At 36.5% G+C, this 24,816-nt stretch overlaps 1 protein-coding gene across 3 annotated transcripts in view; it reads left to right on the forward strand.

Moving 5' to 3' along the window:
- Positions 1–12,735: 12,735 nt before the first annotated feature.
- The window catches only part of ROBO1 (roundabout guidance receptor 1), a 1,154,664-nt gene continuing 1,142,583 nt past the window's right edge, over positions 12,736–24,816 (forward strand). For 2 of the 3 annotated variants that reach the window (XM_002761303.7, XM_054248986.2), the window contains exon 1: positions 12,736–12,979. The gene's annotated coding sequence lies outside the window, so the exon portion shown is untranslated. Of the gene's footprint in view, positions 12,980–13,058; positions 13,270–24,816 lie in introns of those variants that run through there. The other variant, XM_054248983.2, reaches the window with a different exon arrangement.

The following is a 24,816-nucleotide window of genomic DNA, read 5'->3' on the forward strand; positions in this document are numbered from 1 at the left end:
TTTACCTGATGATGCAATTTTCATACATTTCTTAATAAAATAGATTGTTTATCTCCATGTTGTGGCCCTTACTGCTATGTATAGTTAATTTTTAAAAGCAAATTGTTTTTTTAACCTTAGTCAGGAATTAGAATTACATAAACCCCAGAAAGGAAAATCATACCCCATGCTTAAGAATGGACTTGTATAATTTGTCTGAATTTTTCTGTAGCAAGACCTTCTCCCTTTTGCTTACTAAATATAAATATATTCAGCCTTTTCAACTGAGAACAGTTTCAAGAGAACTAAAACATGCTTAACCATAGTATCTATTAATTCATACCCTATCATGCATTGTATTGTTATTCAAAATTAGAGGTTCATTCCATTTGATGAAGATAATTTCCATATAAAATGCAAATTTTTAAGTGGACTGACGAAAAAAGGAAAACTATGAAGTATTTATCAGAGGAAGTATTTAATTCTCAATGGAGAGCTCATAGCTCAAAATGAGAATGAGATGCACAGTAGTGTGTTAAGATAGCTTGATAGGAAATTGTAGTAGCTTAGTGAGACAGTTCCAATCTTGGCTACCATCATTCCTTTCATGGAAAAGGAAGGAACTCTGCACAGCCCAGAACTCAGGGGAGGATTGCAGGAGCCTGGAAGTCTTGAAAAATGCTGAAAGTTAGGTTGAAAATTGAAATCCATTTTCCATTAGGATATGTTTCTGCCTCAAATCTGTTAAAGTTTTCACTTTTTCTGAGGCTCAGAGATGTTGAGAAGCACAGACAAGAATAAACATTGAAAGAGAGAACCTACATTGAAATAATGTAGGGCTTTGTTTTTTTCTGGTGACTCTTCCATATGCAGTCACACAGTAAATTATGTCTTTGTGAATATAGTCATGTTGACTACATGGAAACTCAACCTCATGTAGACTGCACTGTGAACCACATCTCTCCTGGATCATGAAAGAAAATAGAACTAAGGTGATATGATTTGACTCTGTGTCCCCACCCAAATCTCATCTTGTAGCTACTATATTTTCCACAACATGTGGGAGGAATCTGGTGGGAGATGATTGACTCATGAGGGCAGGTCATTTCCATGCTGTTCTCATGGTAGTGAATGGTCTTATAAGATCTGATGGTTTTATAAAATGAGAGTTTCTATGCACAAATTCTTTTTTTGTCTGCTGCCATCCATGTAAGACATGACTTGCTGCTCCCTGCCTTCTACCATGATTGTGAGGCATCCCCAGCCATGTGGAACTGTAAGCCCAATTAAACCTCTTTCTTTTGTAAAGTGCCCAGTCTGAGTTATGTCCTTCTCAGCAGTATGAAAACAAGCTAATACAGTAAATTGGTACCTAGAGTGGGGTGCTGCAGAAGAGATAGTCAAAAATGTGGAAGCAACTTTGGAAATGGGTAACAGCCAAAGGGTGGATCAATTCGGAGGCCTCTACAAGAATACAGGTAAATGTTGGAAAGTTTAAAACTCCCTGGAGATTTGTGCAATGGCTTTGACCAAAATGCTGATAACGATAATGATGACAAAATCTAGGCTGAAGTGGTCTTAGAGCGAGATAAGGAACTTGTTGGGAACTGGAGTAGAAGTGATTATTCTTATGTTTTAGCAAAGAGATTGGTGGCTTTTTGCCCCTGTCCTGTATAGATTTATGGAACTTTGAACTAGAGAGAGATGATTTAGGGTATCTGGCAGAAGAAATTTCTAAACAGCAAAGCATTAAGAGGTAGCTTGGGTGCTGTTAAAATCATTCCATGTTAAAAGGGAAATAGAGCAGAAAAGTTCAGAATTTTGCAGCCTATTGATGCAGTAGAAAAGAAAAACACATTTTTTAATGAGAAATTCAAGCTGGCTGCATAAATTTGCATAAGTAACAAGGACCCCAATATTAATCCCCAAGACAACAGGAAAAATGTCTCCAGGGCATGTCATAGGTCTTCATGGCAGTTCTTCCCATCACAGAACCAGAAGTCTAGAAGGAATAAATGAGTGTGGCTTCAGAGGGTACAAGTAAAGCCTTGGCAGCTTCTATGTGGTGTTGAGCCTACCACATAGAAGTGCACAGAAGTCAAGAAGTGGGGTTTAAGAACCTCTGCCTAGATTTCAGAGGTTGAAAGGAAATGCCTGGATGTCCAGGCAAAAGTTTGCTGCAGGGGCAGGGCTCTCATGAAGAACCTCTGCTAGGGCATTGTGTAGGGGAAATGTGGGGTTGGAGCCCCCACACAGAGTCCCTGCTGGTGCACCACCTACTGGAGCTGTGAGAAGAGGGCCACCATTCTCCAGGCCCCACCATGATAAATCCACTGACAGTCTGCACTGTTTGCCTGGAAAAGTCACAGACACTCAATGCTAGCCTGTGAAAATATCCAGAAAGGGGCTATAACCTGCAAAGCCACAGGGGTAGAGCTGCTCAAGACTATTGGAATCTACATCTCACATCAGCGTGACCTGGATATGAGACGTGAGTCAAAGGAGATAATTTTAGAGCTTTAAGATTTGACTGCCTTTATGGATTTTGGACTTGCATGGGGTCTGTAGCCCTTTTGTTCAGCCAATTTACCCCATTTGGAATTCCCGTATTTACCCAATGCCTGTACCCGCACAGTATCTAGGAAGTAACTAGCTTGCTTTTGATTTTACAGACTCATTGGCAGAAGGGACTTGCCTTGTCTTGAATGAGACTTTGGACTGTGGACTCTTGAGTTACTGCTGAAATGAATTGAGGGATGGAGTGATATGGTTTGGCTATTTCCCCAGCCAAATCTCATCTTATTGCTCCCATAATTCTCAGGTGTTGTCAAGGAGACCCAACTGGAGATGACTGAATCATGGGGGCAGGTCTTTTCCATGCTGTTCTCGTGATAGTGAATGAGTCTGATGAGATCAGATGGTATTAAAAATGGGAGTTTCTCTGCATAAGCTTTTTTTTTTCTGCTGCCATCCACATAAGACGTAACTTTCTACTTTCTCCTCATTGTCTTCCACCATGATTGTGAGGCATCCCCAGCCATGTGATTTTTAAGTCCAATTAAACCTTTTTCTTTTGCAAAATGTCCAGTCTTTGGTATGTCTTTATCAGCAGAGTGAAAACAGACTAATGCATAGGGTTCTTCCTATGACTCTATATTAACTCTATAAAATAGTGTTTCTTTTAAAGGAAGCCACAGGAAAGATACAAAGACATTTATCAGTGAGATTTTAGTGAAGTAATTTATTTTCATGAGTTAAAAATTCATATTAGACTGCCATAGAACTTGAAAGAGAAAAAATATAATTCAGCATATGGGGTTTAAGATATAACTGAATTGTTGATAAAGGCTTAACATTGCTTATGTTGGGCAAAGTTATTTCTCAAAATTTGCTGAGAAATTCTACACCAGTGATCCTCATAATAGTGTCAAAACATTGTAAGACTTTTTTCCTGATTATGTATCTTTCCATAACTATAATTAAAATACATATGTCCACTAAAAAACAAGTCATTTAAAATTGAAAATTTAAGTAATTTGTTATTTATGCTATATGCTAGACTATTAATCAGTATCTATGGAACTGGTATTCATTATTGATTTTGGCAGCATCCTTGAAAGCCCCATGTTTCTATGAGCTATCTGATCGAATGATTTTCTATAACTTTTGCTTTACTTTTACTCATATACTTTCACAGTAATGCAGATACATAAAAGCTTTCGGTATGAGTTATGTGGTTGTGTCTACTAAACATTGTGCTTCAAAGTTTGTGATACAAGCCAAGCAATTAGTTGTCATATTTTGGCAAGATTTATTATTCATAAGCTGCATCTATTTCTAGTACAAATTTCCATTATCTTCTAGGTGCTTTAAGGTTTGTTTTTAATCCTTCAAATACATCAATCATTTTCTTCTATTTTGAGATTTGACTTAGTGTTTTGTAATGGGGCATTAATAATTGTATTATTCTAAAGTTTGATGAATTTGGTTTTCATGTAAATTATTAATTTGATAGGTTAATTTTATCTTTTATATCAGCAACATCATTGTTTTTGTTTGCTTTGCTGATTCTTTTTAAGTAAATATTCAATATAACCTATAAAATTATTTCTGGGAATTTTTTTCTGTATCTAAAGAAAAATACAGCTTCATATTAACAGTGTTTTATAATCAGTTGAATGATTTCTTTTTCTATTTCCTCTGCCTACTCTTTTATGTCTAGGAAAGCTAAATGTGAAAATTCAAACCTAAGATGAGCTCAAATTCGTTAGCATGCTCAATGTGGCCCCTATATTACATTGAGTTAATGTTTCTGTTAGAGACATCATCCTTTCAATTAAGGTTCTAAATCGAAACTTCAAATACTATAACTTCTGAAATGAATTATAAGAGGAATTAAGGCTATTTATGTGTGGGGACTACTGTCTTTATAGCTATGTAGATGTAGTCATGGGGACAATACATGTCAACTACTACTGAAGTAGTTATTGAAGTTAAAGGAATCTAGTTTTCTAGCAAGTACTAACCAGGTCCAACCCTGCTTACCTTCTAAGAGGAGATCTGTGGCTCTCCGTGTGGTATATCTGCAGACAAGGTAAGGAAATTATGCTATCTGCAGTAAAAATAACCCTGAAAGACATTATGCTAAGTGAAAGAGGCCAGGTACAGAAAGACCAATACTAAATAATACAACTTATAGGGGGGATCTAAAATAGTAACAATATGGAAGCAGAGATTAGAGTAGTGTTTGTCAGGGATTAGCATGAGGGGGTATATGGGGGACGTATTAGTCAAAGGCTAGAGAGTTTCAGTTATGCAAAATGGCTAAGTTCTTGAGCTCTACTGAACAGTATAGGGCCTATAGTTAACAATACTGTATTGTATATTTTAAAAATTTCTAAGGGAGATACCTGTGTTAATTTTTCTTATTACATACATAAGCACACACAAATAATTATAATAAATAAAGAGAGCAGGTAGACATTTTTGGATGTGGTGGCTCTATTTATGACAGGTTATAGTGATGGTTTTATGGGTATATACTTATCTCTAAACTCATCAAGTCGTGTGCATTACATAAAAAAAGCTTTTCATATATCAATTATTTCTCAATAAAGTACTGTTTAAAAATCAAATCTAGTTTCTCCAATTCCATACTGTATTAGTAAGAATTTCCTATATTATGCTGGAATAACTAATGTCCCTGAAGTTTCAGGTGCTTACTTGAGTAAAGGTTTATTTCTCCCTCTTTCAATGTCCATTGTGGGTCATCTGTGGTTTCATTCTTGCCAACTTTACCAAAACCCTGACAAATTGGGTAGTCTCTCCTAGAAAGACAAACTATCATTTGGTAATGAATAAGTATGTTAAACCACATGCTAGTCTTAAAAAATCTGCCAGACATCATTGACCATAGCTTTTAACATAAAGATATGTGACCCTTTTGAAAGGAAAGTCATTAGAGGCCACATTTATTATCTTCCTTTTTCTTAGGTGCCTGAACTACGGAAGCTTCCCTTCTATGTACAATAATACTAGATGTTCAAACAGAGAGAGAGAAATTCTCATAGTCAGTAAAGATTTTTAATATTTAGTTTATGGAATAATATGATAAACACCCACTGGACATATCTGCCTTATAAAATACCATGTACAAGATATCATTATTTTTATAGCTTTTTTTTCTATCTCATCATAATTTAATGTTGATTCTGCATCCATAACACTGGACTTTACCCATTATATAAGTGTCAAAGAAGAGTTTTCTTTCCATTATTCATAAAATAAGTGCATGTAAAAATACACATAAACTTTTTCTAATTAGAAATTATTCTGGTAAGAAAGTAATAAATTAGCTGTTTCACATCACAAAGTACACAAAACTTATCTTCTTGAAGCACTTTATCTCTGTTTTAAAAAATATATCTTCTCTGAATTGCCATTTCATGCCAGGAATTTGCAGAGTTTTATCATAATTTATGCCATCATTATTAAGTATCTGGCAGAAGAACATCTTTAGCATATTTTGTATGTTTCATTGAATGATATAGTTAATATTGTGACTTGCACATGTTACACTCTTTATCTTTCTTGTTCCCCTCATTTCTTCCTTTATTTTTGCATGATTATATAAATAATTGGAATTGAAAAGTGTTCATAGATGAATCATGGCCACTCAGCTTAATTTAAACAAGCAACTCTATTCCAAATATAAATTGGATTTTGTAATTTTTGCTGAGATTTGAAGGATATTTGTGTTCAAAGAGTTTGTATTATATTCAATATATGAGTGTCCACCGGCAATATCATTTTCTTTCTTTATATAAATAAGAATCATAGCATTTTAGACTCAAAAGGTAGCAGAGCAACATTTGTTTTGTGTCTTTCTTACCATCTGTATGTGATAGCTCTTAAAATATTAGAAGTTAGTTATCATCTTTTCTAAAAATATTTTCCTTGGGTTAAATAACATTATTTTATTAATGATTTGTCATGTGTCAGTATCAGTTCCATCACTATCTAGGTTTCTGTCCTGCTCCTTAGTTCCTAGTTTCTCTCTCTCTCTATTCCTCTCTCTCTCCCTCCCTCTCTCTCTCTCTCTCTTTCTCTCTCTCTCTCTCTCTTTCTCTCTCTCTCTCTCTCTCTTTCTCTCTCTCTCTCCCTCTCTCTCTCTCTCTCTCTCTCTCTCTCTCTCTCTCTCTCTCTCTCTCTCCCTCTCTCCCTCTCTCTCTCTCTCTCTTTTCTTCCTTCTTTAATCTAAGGCCTGCAATTTGATATACTCTGATTTTACAGGACTTTTGTAATTCAACCTAATAGGTTTATTAGCTCTCATAACATACCATTAGGCTGCACTGAGTTTGTTGTTGGTGAACTCAGTAAGTGGTTTCATATTGATCTCTGAACTTCTACTTCAGGTTTCATCTTTCTATCTGTTGATGCATCATTTTGCCTAAATTTTGAGTTGCATTTTCACATTCAGTTGGTGTTCTGAGGTGTTGGCTCTCCCTTTCAGCTGTGTTGCAACTGTGCATTTCATGAAGATTCCTTCACTGATAACTACATTCAACCTCACGGGATCAAGTACACAGGCTTGTGTCAGGCCATTCGAGGTCTCTCTTTAGGTTGACATTGAAGAGTCAACACAGGCATTCTACTGGTTTAATTAGCTACAAATCCAACACCTAAGTGTACTATTAACCAGCCAGTTTTTCTCTACTTTGTATACTATGAAATGATGAAAGCCCTTGCCAAATGCTTAGCTGAAATCAAGTTAAACTGTTTCGAAGACATTGTCAAGATCTAAAGGCTATCAGTACAAACAGAAAGCAAGTGTTGCGACATGTGACTCCTACTCATTAAGCCCATGGCCTTTTCTTTACCCCAAAATGCCCAATTGTTAAAGAACGTTTTAAGAAGCCTATTGCTTAAATTTTCCCAGTTACTATATTATCCTTACATATTACTTTCCCCCCATTTTCCTATTGTTAAAAACTGGTACTGTTTTATGGCTTTTTATAAAGTTTCCAAAAAATATAAAAGTGAGATTTGGTGATCATTTTGCAACTTTGCAAAGGTGTATATATAAATTTTTGGTGCTAAATAATCGAGTGCACTTAAGTAAGTGTTTTTCTAACATTGGTTAACATATAGAGTTTACAAAATTGTATTGTATTCTCACAATAGTAAGATTTTATTTCCACATTAGAGAGAAGCAATCTGAGGCTCAGAAGGCTGGTGACCTTCTATGGTGTAGGAATAATAGGAGATTAAAACATGTGTATATTTAGTATTACTATTTACTTTTAATTTTTGTATATAATGGTAACGTTTATACATATGTCTTGTGGAATAGTAAACACATACAGAACAGAAAAAACGTGATCCTTAGTTACAACACACAGATGTTAATTGTTGTTACTATGTTTAATTTTTCCTAAATTATGAATATTGAAACCGCTTCAAATTTGAAAGGAGACTGAAAGTTCCCATTTGCAGATATCTGTTAACTTTAAACTGTCTCTTTAGGAAGTTGGTTTTAGATACTTTATTCTGATTCATCAACACAATTTCTTTCAGTATGGGCTAATCTTTATTTTTAAAATTTGTTGTTACCATTCTGTTTTTACTTTTTTTGTATCAATTTTACTTCTTGTAAAAATTAAATTTTTAGGTCCTCCTACCCTGAAAAGCCCATCTCCCATTTTAAAAGTGCTGGGTTTAAACATTATTTTGAAAATATTTAGGGTTGTTCTTTAACTATACTTAATGCTATTATATTACCAAAAAAGTCACAGCCATTTTCTATCATCAACTTCGGAGCTATAATGTGCTTTTAACCTACTTTCCCAATTATCTTTGTCTGTCATTTATCTACCTATTTGATCTTAAGCTAACGTTACCTACCAGGTGAGTCATAAAATTGAAGAATAATTTGTGTTTATCAATAAAATTGACCAATCAGTAAGAAGAAAACTGACTTGGTTGGGCAAAGTGTTATTCTGCTATTTAGACGAAAAACCACTACAGTTTAATTTTCTGTCTCTAAACATGATGTACATTGACTGAGTGCAATTTCATGTTGCTCAAGAAAAAAGTGTCCAGCTGGGCACAGTGACTCACGCCTGTCATCCCCGCACTTTGGGAGGCCAAGGCTCACTAGGTCAGGAGTTCAAGACTAACCTGGCCAAGATGGTGCAGCCCTCGTTTCTACTAAAAATGCAAATTTAGCTGGGCATAGTAGCGGGTGCCTGTAATCCCAGCTACTCGGGAGGCTGAGGCAGGATAATTATTTGAAGCCGGGAGGGGAGGTTGCAGTGATACGAGATTGTGTTACTGCACTCCAGCCTGGGCGACAAAGCAAGATGCAAGACTCCGTCTCAAAAAACAAAAAGGCCCTATCTGAGGGGAATGGCAAGGGAAAGTATTTTCAGAGTAATGAAGAAAGGAGAAAGGAACACAATTATGTTTTCAGGGGGCTTTCTATTATTAACTTCTTGAGATAGAAATCACCAAATATATTTACTGTTATTTAATATTAAATTTATTTTCCTTAGTCCCTCCTTTTTTTTTTTTTTTCTTGAGAGGGAGTCTCGCTGTTCTGTTGCCCACACTTGAGTGCAGAGATGCAATCTTGCCACTGCAACCTCCGCCTCTCGGGTTCAAGTGATTCTCCTGTCTCAGCCTCCTGAGTAGCTGGGATTACAGGAGCATGCCCCTATGCCCAGCTAAGTTTTATATTCTTAGTGGAGACCGGGTTTCTCTCTGTTTGGTCAAGCTGATCTCCAACTCCTGACCTAGTGATCCATCCGACTCAGACTTCCAAACTGTTGGGATTATAGGTGTGAGCCTCCGTGCCCAGCCCAGAATTTTAATATGAACATTCCATTCATGGTGATCATCTTATCAAAATTACAGTGCTATGAAGTTCTCATTCCTTCTACTTAGTGTCAAATTTAGTTCACCTTTTTGAAGTTCCATCTATCTCCTCAAACTTACTGTATAAATATTTTTAACGTTTAAGCTATACTTTCTTCACCTACTTCAGCAATTCATACAAATTAGTTTTTGGGCCATGTATTTACACTTGGTGTCTTGCAACTTTCTAAATTATTAAGAAGATGGTTTAGTGCATCATTTAATATACCATCATATCTTACTTAGTGATTAGTATATATATTGCTGTTTACTACTGATTTATATGGTTAAAAATGCCTTATTAACCACATTCTTAACTTTACGTTTCTGCTGTCAAAGTATAATTTGTATGTCTGGTAATTTTCCTTTTTATCTGTCAAAAAATTAAGCATGGATAAATACTCTTTTTAAAGCAGATGCATAGATCAATGCCTGTGGCTTTGAAATTTTTTAAACTAGACATATTTCAAAATTGCTCAAGATGGAATTTTTTAAATACCTTGGAGAGTAGCTGAATGTCATTATAGTTCATTAAGTTTCATTGAATGGCATGCTATTGCATGTTTACTCATCTAAATTTAGAAAGTAAGCTGATTATAGTAATGACAGACAGGGATGGGTTGTGCTAGATATGTGTTGCTTTCCAACTTTTATAAATGTTCACATTAACCACAATAAGGCATTGTCATCATGATCCAAGGACATAATGGAAATCAGTTTCTGACATGGTATACATTTTCCTTGAAAACTGCACTGACAAAATGAGGGATCCAACAGTACTTCAAATAATAAAAAATAGATCAAGGATATTCCTACAGATCTAGGAAATATGAAAACTATTGTGGTTCTAATATCCTTTTTTAGAATATGTTTTGCCTTCATATCCAAGAAGTAAGGAAAATATATTTGCAACCTTTATAACTATGTATTTCTTATACTGCCTCATATGATAATAATTTGGATAAATAAGTAATTTATTAAGGAGATACATCTTTGCAACATTTACAATTATGTATTTACTATATTGCCTCATATGAGAACAATTTGGATAAACAAGTAATTTATTGAGGAGATATGGAATGCTAATTTGAAAAGAAAGTTAAACTTAAGTTTCTGTGTAGCTTGCTATATTTTTACATCAGCTTTTTATGTAGAAAATAAAAACTAATCAAGAAAGTATATAATAAATGTGTTATTAGGTCAGTTTTGGTTTATTTATTTTCTTCTGTTCACTGTTATATTTGCTTGCTACTAAAATTCCCCATTTAACTATGGTCGTAGATAAGCGGCATTGATTTTGTATAAAATCTGTCAGCTTGTATAAAAGATGACTTTTCTCAGTTCTAAAACAATGCACATTAAATGCAGAACTTTCAACTTGTAATTGGGTTGCAAATGATTTTTTTCGATCCCCTTATAGAAGGAAGTTGAACCTTCAATAATTTACTTGTTTCAGAAAAAAAAAAAAAATTGAATGTCAGTCTTCATTTAACTTTGCATGGCCATTATGTTTTTCTTACTATACTAAATAATAGCTTTTGTTTAGTTTACAGATTAAAAAAATCTCTTACACCTTTAAACTGAATATTGCAATACTTTGGTATTTTCATTTTAACTCTCTTGTAAATGAAAAAAAATTATTAACCTGAAATAAAGTGATTGAAGTAACTCTGAATAAAAGTTATTCAAAAGCTTTTTCAGTGACACAATAGCAATGGAGAAATACAGCAAATTGACTCTGATCATGTCTTTGCACTCTGAATTAGTGGTCATGAATATTTTAAAAATTTGTGTTTGGTGTAAACTTTGCAAATACCCATAAGGATTCTGGATTTTCTAATACCTTAAAGAAACTCTTCTTTCACCTCTCAGTTGTGTAAGGGTTAATTCTGTTTCCTACAAGGATGCAATCTGTAAGTTAGGTCTGGAAGGCAGCAAAGGCAACCTGGACTTGAAGTTAACACTTCTGTTGTCAAGGGTTACTGATGGGGGAAGGGAAGGGGCTGGAAAGGGGAAGAGTTATGGAAATGAAGAAGGATTGTAGCACACACTACAGAAATTCAAATGCTATACATGTATTTGGAATAAGATCTGGACTCTGTTGTATTTTTGCATTGTGTTTTCATTTATTCAGTTTACACATAGGTGGTGTATTTATAGGCAGGTTGATGTTAACCTTATTCAGATGTCCTTTCCAACGTCATTCAGTTGTACATTGTATATATATAATAATTTTGTAATTAAATTGGACTTTATCATAATTATTTATATCAAAGGACAATAAGATTATGTTACTTCCCAAATTGTAGTATCAGCAAATATCATATCTGGGACTTTGTGGAAAGTCTGTGTCATTTTAGTTTAAATGAAGAATTCTCTCTTCCTCCATAAAATTAAAGGTCAGCGAAAACAGCATGCTTAAGGGCTTCAAATTAATTAAGATTCAGCTATTAATATTCTAATTCTCAAATAGCTGCCTTTACCAATGATGAACTAAGGTGATTTTGCCCACTGTTACAATATTTCAAATTGCTAGTCACCACAGGTCTGCCTCACTTAAAATCTCCTTGTTATTCCAATTTGCATTACTAATGGACTTGCTAAGAGAGAAACTGTAAGAAGAGAATGTAGCAATTAATAGTAAATGTTTGACATATTGTGACATTATAAATACCTTTATGCTGATTTATATTTTTATGCCAATATTTACAAGAAAAATATTTTTGTATTTCTTACTTAGCAAAGTAAAAATGATGTCCATTCCATTGTCATTGATGGAATTTTTTCTGTAGCATTTGATTAATATCATCCGTATTTTATAATCGGTAGACTTCTATCTTAGCTCGTGTAAGGCATTTTATTTGGAGTAGCTATATATTTTCAAGAATACAATTCAGTGCTATGTGTACTTATGTGAAGTGCAGAAGTATTTGATTATATAAAATTTCCTGGATTTATATGAGAATAATGCATAATAGAGAGCAAAAGAGGGTTTTCCTGCCAAAAGTATCTGTGTGAATTTTCCTCCGAAAATGTTATTTTAAAATCCTTTGTATGATCAAAGGCACCCCACACAGACAATTAAAAGCAGATATGAAATGATAGATCACATGACAGGGGTTAAATGTAAGCCCCCCCTCCCCTCCCGTAAACATCGCAGCAGGCATTACAATACCAGAGGTAACGAATCAATTAAATCCATTTTCCCCTCGGCGTCTCTAAAGCTGCGTGCCTAGTGTTGCTGTGTAGTTTAGGACCGGAGCAGTAGGACCCAGGGGCCTCCGCAGCCACCAATAGAAGCGCACACTTGGACCTATTTGTATGCAATGCCGTCTGCTCTGCGCATTAATAGTAATACAGATAACGGGTCTGAAAGAATTCTCTACTGAAGGATTGAATTTTTCCAGGGTGCTGATACCGAGAAGAAACCCGACTTCACTCTCCCTATTTCCCTACTCTTAGGTTTAAAAGTCTCAGACAGCTTTTGCTTGGTTTAAACTCGGAAAGATCTCGGTGCACAGCAAAGTTGCAGGGCTGCGTCTGCACTACGGAGCCCCTAGATTGCTGAAAACAGTCTCGTCGAAGGGTAAGTCTCGCAAATGGTTGCAAAGGAAGTGACAGCTGGCTTTTCGATTTGTAAAAGGGGACACGCCGGGTTTTACACTAGTGGTTGTTGGAGTGCAGAATGGGTGCCAAGAGCGCTCTGCAGTTTATCCAGAAATTGTGGCTGATGCGCCAGGGTGTTTGCGAGTAGAATCAAAAACCGTCAGGCTACAGAGGAAACTGCAGCCTTTCGATCGGGAGGGATTCAACAAGTTTCCCTGCAGGGATGCGATGTTTGTTTATTACTTGCAAGTTGTGCAGTGTCCGTTCCAGGTAGGCTGCGACTGCTTAACAAAGAAGTTTTGGAATTTGTATTTGCTGTGTGTGGCTGGGCTAACCCTTGTTTGAGTAGGTTACGAGGCGCTTTGGGCTTCTTGGGGGCACATAGCGGAATTTCCTCTTGAGATGCTGCGAGCATCGGTGGTCTACTGGGCTGCGCGGGGCTGGCAAGTTTGCAGCGTAATCTCGGTGTCGCTGACCGCACCGTTGTTGGTGTTGTGAACCGAGACACAGACACCAGCAGGCTGCAAGGAGGTTCCAAACTTTGAAAGCGTTCTCCAGGAATGGATGAGCTTGGGGGCTTTGAAATAAGTGTTACTAGGTGGATTTTGGTAAAGTCTTGGAGATATGTAGGCAGTGGGGAGTTTTGACACCTGCGTTTCCAAGCTGCAGGTTTTTGCTTGAAAACGTGATACTGATGTGAAAATGAGCGCTAGAAGCTAAGCCAGCGGGGACCGTATCTGAGGGAGGAAATGAGGGAGGGAGGAAGAATGAGCTAAGACAGATGAATGAAAAAGGTGCGTCTCATCTTTCACACACAAAAAACACACGAGTGGGACGAACTAGGAAGCGCTCCAGTTGGTGGCGTTTAGCTGAAAAACGTATTGCAGGGAGGTCCAGGAGCGTCTGCATCATTGATGAAGCGCGGTGCCCTTCTGGGGCCCCTTCTTGCTCCTTCTCTCTGCCCCCTCTTGCCAGCCCCGCTTCCCTGAGCCTGCGGCTGGAGTGTGGGCACGGGCGCGGTGGCGCGCGCGGCTGGGTCCCACAGTCTGAAAACACAATGGGGAGAAGCAGGCGAGCCCTGCGGGTGGTCGATGCGGAAAACTCGGCGTGGCAACCCCGCTGCAGTAACCGGGGTCGATGCTCCTCCCGGGGCAGCGGCGCTGCAGAGGCGGCTTCTGCCGGGTGACCACGCGTGCCCTGAGGTCTCAGAGGACCGGTGCAGGGCGCGCACACCTGGCCGCTAAAATCCTGGGGTACCTTTCTAGGGGTCACTGTGCCGCACACCTATAGGTGGGGTGGGGGAGATGGAATGCTAAGACATCCCACTCCTGCCTCGAATCGGAGCTTCCTCTACTCGAATATCCATCCTTAGTGTGCACCCCAAGCATCGAGAGGACCTGCTCCCCCAAGAGAAAAGGACACGAAGGGGAAATAAGGGAAATGTTGATGAAGCTGCAAGAGGGGAAAGGAATCAAGCAATCTGGGGCAATTATGGTCCATGGTCAGGCTTTTCTGGGCTCTTTTAAGTGGATTGATTTAGACGGAGCTTTGAAATGCTGTCCCTGGCCTCTGCAGCACTAAAGGGGGCAGACTTCCAGACGCAGGAACTCACTGGAGACTCCTTCTGTAGATGAAGGAAGGAGAAGGCAGGACAGGAGGCTCATTTCACAGTGTAGTTTAACCCTGACCTCAGCACCTCCCACCCTTTCACGCCCAGCAAGGGAGTGCCCCGACCTTGTAAACTCTGTGTCATCTGCCCTATGTAAGTAATTTTCATCAAAATTGTGTTTCAGAGGCCTGTTAAGAGATGGTTGCCTGTTTCCAAGTAGTGATGGGAGATTGTTTAATTTGAAGGTTGATTGTCAACCCCAGCTGAGAGCGCAGAGAAAGGATCATAGATGTAGGACCCTATAGAATGGGCCACTTGGGGTTGTCAGTTACTTGAAGGCTACACATCAAAGGACATATACTGCTGTGAGCACCTGGGGGAAGATGATGCCATTTCATTTTCTTCCCCTCGCTTTTCATGTGCCTCCTTTATTGTGGTTGTTTGGGAACTAGGATATAATATTATAAAAAAATGTTGAAATTCTACTGATTATTTGGAAGCCTTGTAACCGAGTTTTCAGGCCCTAAGTTGGATGCTCCTAGCCCTTATTATTTTGAAATCCTGTTTGCCACCTTAAAACCTGCTTCTCTACTGTATCTTGAGGAGGCACTGTTAACTTTCAAAAGCAATCAATAAGCATGCATCATGTTTTCATTAAAGGGAATAGATAGGGTTGGTAGATGGTCCATCAATTTTCACCCTTCCAAACCCCCACCCCCCAAAAAAAGGAAGATGAAGCAGCCACAGCCCAGAGCAAATATCCAGTTGGTAAGAGGACTTTGTTTCTTAGTGACCTATACCTCTCCCATTAGGGATAAAGATTATGAGTATCGAAGGAGTGGGGACATTTCACCTCATATCACTGGCATGGATTTCAGACTTCCTTTAACCTTTCCCACATATCTTCCTGCTCCATGACTCTTCCAATCCAGCCCTGTAGAATCTGCAGAACTGAAGCACAATGACACAGCTGCAGATCCCTGGTGGAAGCTTGCTTCAGAAACCAGCTGTTAATCACGTGTTTGCTGTGTTTTCCCATTCACTTCCTTTTACTTCCCTTCCCTTAGCCTGTCCTTGAACCAGTGTCACCACCTTCTGGGCTCTACCCTGTGAAGGTTAGTGATTTCCAGTGATATAGCACTGAGCTGAATGGGAGGAGGGAAGAGTCTCAACAGCTGCCTAGGGAGTCCCCCAGGTTTAACGCTGACTTTCTCTTACCCTATACTGCAAAAAATAAAGAACAAGTACCCTAATATATCCCCAAAGAGAACTGCATTGTTATATATAATTTTCTTTTATCTTATAACATAATAGAATCAATTCAACATGAAATAACATTGACCAGAGATGAAAAGGAAGCTATACACTTGTGTGCACTATTTGGAAACCAGTGTTGTGCTTAGCTATAAAATCTTAGCTTGAGTGTTATTCTTAGCTATAAAATCTAACCTTTTGACATTCATCTATACCTAATACATTAGGAACTACTTTTATTTAATTAAGCAAGATTTAATATGGTACTTTTTTATGAGGCTGAGAAACTCAAGACACCACAAAGATGTGAGTTTTAAATGAAAAATAGCAAGGCAGTAAGGCAAGCCCCTGGCAGCTTGATGAATGATCAGGTGCAATGCACCATTTGAAATGTAACTTGAGGTGAGTTTCCACCAATCTGCTATAGAATGAGCTCCTTGTCACCAACACGCGACTCATTTTCCCCTCTTTCTGAGATCACAAACAAAAATGTAATAGCATACAGTAGGCTAGATTCTGATCCAGTCACATAATCATTTATCTCTCTAAACTTGCTGTTGTGAAGTGAGCAGTGTTACTGTTGATATATTCATATTTGTACCTAACATATATTAGTGCTATATTGAGCAATCAATTCCTCCAATTCTATAGAAAACTGAGGTCCTAGAAGATTAACTGACTAATTCAAAACTATATAGGATAAAACTGTAGAAACAGTGTTAGGCACCTTAACTGTAATAGATATTTCACTTAATACTCACATAACCCTTTCAAAGTAGGCTTCATTAGGTATCTATAACATATAAAGGGAATGAAACTCAGAGAAGTTAAGGAAAATATACATGACCATTCAGCAAATAAGGGGCAGAGTGAGGATTAAAAGCAAGTTCTTTCTCATCACAGAGTACCTGGTTTTCTAATATGCCATACTGCTGCTTTTAAATGAGCCATTCTCTTCAATTAACTGGACCTACCTATTTTCCCCAATATTTAAACAAGGTTTTATTATTCCTTGAATTTTATATTAGTGATTCTTTTCAATCTCTTAGATATCTTTTCATATCCAAAGCATTCTTTTTATTTCTCCTAGACCAAACTTTTACAGTGACTTTCCAAGTATCTTATAGCCAGTAAACAACTTTTTCAGAAAATATACCCCATCCCTATCTGCCACCCCACCTGTATCATCACCTCTGGAGGTGAGAGCATTTGGAAGAAATTGAGGGACTTTTCACTGTCTTTGGATTCTGCACACATGTAGCCAGGATGTCTGAGAAGGATACATTACATTATTTTTAGCCGGAAGTTGTTCATCTCCACTTTACATTTCTGTGTACATGTCTTCTCTAATCTGAAAGATTATCTTTTTCACTCGGCCAAACCCTATACATTTGTCTAGGGTGGTTCATTTTCCTTCTCTAGCATAATTTTTTTTCTTATTATTCCAACCCTATTGCTGTTGCTTATTGCTAAAATTCCAATAGTAAGTTCCAATAAGTAAGTTCCAATAACAGCTGGCATCTAATTTGGTTTTTATTCAGAGATCGAGAATAGTAAGCTAACATTCCTTGAAACTTTACCTAATATACTTCTACATACATTATCCCTCAACTATAAATTTCTATTTCTTCATGTATTTCTGCATTTTGTCCTTCCTGTTTTTCCATAGTCACCCAGATGTTGTGATACATTTCTGGAGTTTCAGTCATGACATCAAAATTTTATATTTCTTATCCATGCATTGCTCCTGATTGTCACACCTAAATTTCCAAAGATCTAATTTCATCTCCACCTAGAGATGCATCACAAACATTTTAAAGGAAACTGTCTAAAGGTAACCATTCAAAGCCACCAGTATCATCCTCCCTGCCACACTTGCTTATCTATTTAGATTTCCAAGTTACAAATAGCACATCATGTATCTGGACACATTCCTCTTTGCTATGTCCTTCTGTCTCATTCTCCATGTTCAGGTAGTGAAAACAAAAAGTATATATATATAATTTTTTTTTTCTTGAACTTCACCTCTTTTCCTCATGGGCCTGCCTTTCAATTCTTATCTCTGCTTCCTGGGATCAGCCATTTGAAGTCATGTGTGTCAAGTTTGGCAAGCTATCTGTTAGGGCAAAAATGACAATTTCTAAACTTATCATGTCACTGAAGGTACTCTGTGACATGAAGCATGAACTCTTCAGTCTTCAGCATTATCAATTACTATGAAAATTTACTTGCAGTTTTTTAAAATACTCAGGATGTTTCATTCATCTCTGCTTTTGGTTTTTGTTTGTATTTTATTTATTTTCCAGAATTCTGTCCCAAATGGTTCTCACTTTCTTTTTTTTTTTTTTTTTTTGATTCTGAGTTTCGCTCTTGTTACCCAGGCTGGAGTGCAATGGCACCGATCTCGACTCACTGCAACCTCCGCCTCCTAGGTTCAAGCAATTATCCTGCCTCAGCCTCCCTAGTAGCTGGGACTACAGGCGTGCACCACCATGCCCAGCTAATTTTTGTATTTTTGGTACAAAGGGTTTCACCTCCTTGACCAGGATGGTCTCGATCTCTTGACCTCGTGATCCACCCGACTTGGTCTCCCAAAGTGCTGGGATTATAGGCGTGAGCCACCGCACCCGGCTAACTTTCTTCTTCTTCTTCTTTTCTTCTTCTTTTTTTTTTTTTTTTTTTTTTTGGTGATGTTTGAAAATGCAAAGCAAGTGTCACTTCTGTGAAGAGCTTCATGTTAAGAAAGTAGGTTTAAGTATGCCTGCCTTTCTGATCATTTCATATTGCCTCTGAAATTCCATTGCAATCATTTACCATTTCTACCATGAGACTGCACTATGTTCTGAATGTTGTCTCTTCTCCAAATTCATACGTTGAAATTAAAATTCAGAGGTGGGGCTTTTGGGAGATGATTAGACCCTGAGAGCAGAGCCCTCAGGAATGGGATTAGGACATTTATAAAAAAGATCTGAATAGGCTTTCTTGCCCCTTCTCCCATGAACAAACATTGGGAAAATGTCTGTCTGTGAAACAGAAAGTGGGTCCTCACCAGACACCAAATCTTTCAGTACCTTGCACATTGGACTTTCCAGGATCTAAAACTAGGAGAAAAGCATTTCTATTGTTTACAAGGCACCTACTCCATGGCACTTTGTTGTAGCACCCTGAAGATACTAAGCTGGACTCCAAATTCTGTGAAGCCGTATGTCTCAAACTTTGACCACTGAAGCAAATAAACCTTAGTAGTCAAAAAAATCACCCTTGAAACACCGGTCCCAGGATTTCCCATCAGAATCAGTACAATAGAATATGTGGGGGTGGGGCACTTGAGTCTACATTTTAACAGGTATTCCAGGTGTAACTATGAACAGGGAATTTATCACAACAGTTGCTCTCCAATTCAGCCAGATCAATGTGGAGCTTAATTTAGCAATTGGGGGAGGAGCCATTTGCATATTTCCTTACATCTTATTTTGGGTCTTCCTGGATTACTGTGCTTCAGAGAAAGATTGCTTAGAGTACAGTAAATGAGATCACGTGAGTCATTCTTACTGAAGTTCGAGAGCCCTGCATCAGAAAGGCGTATTTGCCAAGAGCAGAATTTTGGTAATCACATGTGAAAATGGCATTTAGAGTTGAGGTGCTGCTGTACAGAGTACTTGGAGCTTTTAATGACTCTGACTTTTTATTATTATGACATGTGTGATTAGCAGACACTAAAATGAATGAAAAAAGATCCCTTGAATTACTACTACCCAAGTTAAGTAATAAAAGATTAAATGTAATATTGAAGATTTTTGCATACTCTTCCAGATCAAATCTCCCTTTTAAGTGGTAAGTAGCATGGTAAATTTCCTATTATTTCCAGGAATTTTCTCTTGAGTTTACTGTATATATTACATCTTTATGTTATATATAGTAATATATTAAATAAATAAAATATTTGCCAAAATGGTCAAATATTGTTTGCATTCTTGGAAATATTTTTTATGATTTATTCAAGTTGCTTTGAGTAGAGTTACTTTATTTATATTCTTTACAATATAGTATTCTACAAATACTATAAGTATATAAATATATCATACTTTTAAATGTATTATATATTTATTAGATATAATAAACAATATACAGCATATATATTTCATAGCATATATAGCCATATATAGCATAAATATATATACTATATTTTATATATAGTATATATATTTCATATATAATATAGTGCATATATAGTATAGTATATATACAGTATTACAATATATATAATTTATGTTTTTCTCTCTCATTTATAGGCATTTTCACTTTCTTACTATAACGAACAGTGTAGCAATTTTTTGGCACATGTCTCACTGTGCACGTGTATTTTTTAGGCATTTGCCTAGAAGTGAAACTGCTGATGATGTGGAATGTGTGTCTTCTTTTTATTGCCCCCAAATTCATTATACTCCCTGTAATACTTATAGTTTGCAAGCATATTTGTGAAAGCCCCCATACTACTTATCCTCAGGAATATTTAATACTGTCACATTTCTTAATTTTGCCAGTTGAATGGTTTTAATTTGTCTTTTCTGAGTATTAGTGTCTTTTCTGATTATTTTGCTTTGTTTCTGCTGTGAATTGCTTAAACATATTTTTTTACCCATTTATCTAGTGAGACATTTATCTTTTTTTCTTATAGATTAGAGAAATGCTTTATATATTCCAGATTCAAATTATTTTTTGGTATATGCATTGAAAAATTGGAAATGTATTTTTATAGGCTGCATTTTATCTATTTTTTCTTCATGAAATAAGTAAATATATATATATATGTATTTTTGAAAATAAGATATACATTGTGCTTTATTTAAATTGATAACCTTGTATTACATTTTTCCTTTTTTCATCTTGTTTTGGGAACTAATCTTTATGGTGAAGTCATAAAATATTTTTTTTTTTGTTTTCTCTGAAAATTTTTCAATCGTACTTTTTTTTTTCTTTTTCCCTTTTTTTTTTTTCTGAGATGGAGTCTTGCTCTCTTACCCAGGAGTGGTGCCATCTCAGCTCACTGCAAACTCCGCCCCCCAGGTTCAAGCAATTCTCCCGTCTCAGCCTCCTGTGTAACTGGGACTTCAAGTGCATGCCGCCATGCCTAGCTAATTTTTGTATTTTTAGTAGAGATAAGGTTTCAGCATATTGGTCAGGCTGGACTCAAACTCCTGCCCTCAGGTGATCCACCCACCTCAACTTCCCAAAGTGCTAGGATTACAGGCATGAGCCACCTCATCTGGTCTCAGTTGTGCTTTTTACGTTCAGATCTTTTGATCTACCTGAAATTTATTTTTGGTTTTATGTGCTAAAAAATATGACTGCCATTCATGAATGTTCCATATGCGGGTGGGCTAGAACTGTCTTTTGTTTATAAGGCTGGTTGGCATCTGTCCTCATTTGAGACCCTTGTTTCTGGTTATGTTCTATCAGGTTGATTTGTGGACAGTTATCTCACTGAATCATCACAATGCTAATGAACCAAAGTGAAAAGCATTAATTAAGACGAATTAAGACTTCAAACAAAATCCCATTATGTTTAGTCAGTATTAAAGACCATTTTTTAAAGACAAACTGTATAATCTCTTTAAATTGTATGCGAATTGCTCATGTGTAATAAGTCCTTAGCTAGGCATTGTATCATTTACTCAGTTGTAGTTCTTTATAGAGAATATTAATGAACGCTGTTTAAAGATGAACCTTCCTTGTGTATAGAACTGTAGCAAAGCTAAACCTTGGCAATGGACTTCAGTAGATGGAAGGAAGAAGGATGACTCACTCTATGACTGTAGCATGACTGACCATTTGCCAGGTAAATTACAATCTGAAGGCAGAGCATTTCAGCACAAGAGCCAACAGCGTTTGATCAATGTGTAACCCTTGAATAAGAATTCAAAAATATTAATCCAAGCACAAAATATTTTAAAAGGAAATTATTGCAGCATAATGTACATATTATATTAAAATTCACTCTGGAATGAGGAACTAGGTGGATTGTAAAACAACTTCACTTGCTTACATGCAGAGATAGAAAATATTCTGTAAGAATTTACTTTTTACTCTACAATTAACAACATACTAAACAAGCATGCTTTATGCTAAACAAGTGTTGGATTATTTAAATACTGGGTATTGATTTAAGAGAGTCTTAAGAATGGCCTGCTTTAGCCAATGAGAGACGCATGTATTCATAGGCTTACCTAAAATGAATGGTTACACCAAATATAAATGATATTCATACCATTAATTTTGGTTTCTTCCAATTAATTTTTTTTCCATAATTCTGAAGGAAAGTGATTATTTTGGAAAATGAACAAATTTGCCATATGGCTTTGTCCACTATCGTGGCCCTTCTTTACATGATATCAAGTTTGAGTTCTCCAGCACTCTGCCTTTCAAGGACTCTGAATTCTTTCCTTTTCTTCCACTTCTTTCCTGAGAACAGTCTGTCTTGTGATACACTGTACACTTTACCCTCCCTCAACGCATTGCTGTGTTTCTAACTTATTGCCTTCACCTTTCTGACTTCTTAAAAGATCTTTCTTCTTTTCTATCTATAGAGACTATGTTCATCCTTCAAGATATAACTTTGTGATTATGTCATTTTTGAAGCATTTTCTAATTTCCTGTGGAAAGCTCATCTCTCTCTCATTGGTGTTTCAATAAGACTCAGCATTGACCTGTATTACCCTTTAGTACAGCGTTATTTGTGTCGATCCGAATAACCAGACTGACTAACTGGACGAAGATGGCAATAATATGTCAGTGTATTGATTTAAATTAGTATTGTCTAATACTCTAACAAAGGACCTGATTTTTAAATCATGTTTATTTTAAATTATAATTTTAATTTTAGACTAAAATATAGATAGACATATTTTATGTAATGAAAAAGTGACTGGTAGCCACTGTCTTGGACAGAGCAGAGAGAGACGCTTTCCATCATCAGAGAATGGTCTATTGGACAGTGTTGGGAAGAATAGACTCACAGTAAAATTAGAAGCAGATGAATTTATGACTAAAATAATTTTACAGGGCATGGTAATAACATCAATGCTTTAATTTTCAGTGAATACCTGCCATGAAGTTGTATTATACTTATGATTATGTTGGTAAGAATAATTTTGCAACTTTCAGATTTTAGCATGTCCTGGAAAGACAGATAATCTCAGCCTGATCAAGAAGATAATGACAATGTGAACCACTAAATGAACTAAAAGGAGTATTAAAGCTATTTTGGGTGAATTCCTTAAATATTTGCCCACAACTTATTTTCACAAGATGGAAGAATATCAATCATCATCCTTTAAGACTGTGGGATATAAGAAATGCGATTGAGCCAGTGGTCATAATTCCTTCCCTCAATATTTTGATTCCTCACATGAGAAGGTAAATTCACGTTCTCTTTTCCAAATATTGAATTCAATTTGACATTAATATCCATTAGGATGACTAATATGATTATAGCTATTATTTAGAGATAGGGTTTCATTCTGTCACCCAGGCCGAAGTGCAGTGGCACAATCATAGGTCAATGCTGCCTCCAACTTCTGGACTCAAGTGATCTTCCTGCTTCAGCCTTCCAGAGTGTGTGTCTGAGCCTATGCCCAGCCTAGGATGGCTATTTTATATATATATATATAATATATACACAAACACACACACACATACATATAAAACAAGTATTGACAAGAACATGGGGAAATAACGGGGGCTAGCGCTGCCTGTTGCTTATAAAGCTGGTTGACCTCTGTCCTCGTTTGAGACACTTATTTCTAGTTATCATCTGTCAGGTTGGTAGGTGGACATTCACCTCACTGAATTATTGCAAGTTAATGTACCAAAATGAAAAGCATTAATTAAGACTTCAAACAAAATCGGATTATGTCTTACAGGTGAAAATATGAAATGGTACAGACACTGTGGAAACAACATGTTGGTTCCTAAAAAAAAAAAAAATTAAAGAATCCAGCAATTCTACTTCTGGGTACATATTCACATTAATTTAAAGGCAGAGACTCAAACAAATTATTTGTAGGCAATGATCATAGCAGCCTTATTTCCAATAGCCAAAAAAAAAAAAAAAACAGAAAAGTCCCAATATCTATGAATGAATGAATTAATAAAAAGAAAGTGATCTATTTTGTACAATGGCATTTTTCAACCTTAAAGATAAATGAAATTCTGATACACACTACAACTACAATGTAGATGAACTTTGAAGACATTATGGATAAATGAAATATGCTAAACAAAATGATAAATATTATGTGATTCCACTTATATGAGATCCTAGAATAATCAGATTCACAGAGATACAAAAGAGAATGTTAGTCAGCAGGGATCAAGAGGAGGGAGAAATGAAAAGTTGTTTAATGACTACAGGGTTTTCAGGTTGGGATGATGAAAACTTTAAGGAGAGGGATTGTTGTGATGGTTGGACAACAATTTGAATATACTTAATGCTATTGAATTAAACACTTAAATTGGTTAAAAGCGTACATTTTTAGGTTGTATCTATTTTACCATAATAAAAATGACTTTGATAACTATTTATTATAGAATCATTTTAGCTTGGATATACTCACCGTTTAGAAAAATTTCTCTACTTCTAATGCAGCCTGTCAATGTTCTTTAAAAATGTTCATTTTAAAGACAGTGCCATAGAATAATAGACTATTCAACATTAATATTAGGATGAAGGCAATAAATCAAGAGAAGTGTATGGAAATTGACATGCCTACAATGCATCTGCTCTATGGGCTGTAATATACTTAAGGAGTATATTTATAAAGAATATAAAATATTTAACAGTGACTATTGTGATTCTGATGTGAGAGCTGCAAGGGTATGATGGAGGTTTTGGAAAGAAAGGACCGCGTAACTGAATGGAGTGGAGTACATGTGAAATCCCAGGAGGACTTCCT

Source organism: Callithrix jacchus, chromosome 21, assembly GCF_049354715.1.
Source record: "Callithrix jacchus isolate 240 chromosome 21, calJac240_pri, whole genome shotgun sequence".
NCBI lineage: Eukaryota > Metazoa > Chordata > Mammalia > Primates > Cebidae > Callithrix > Callithrix jacchus.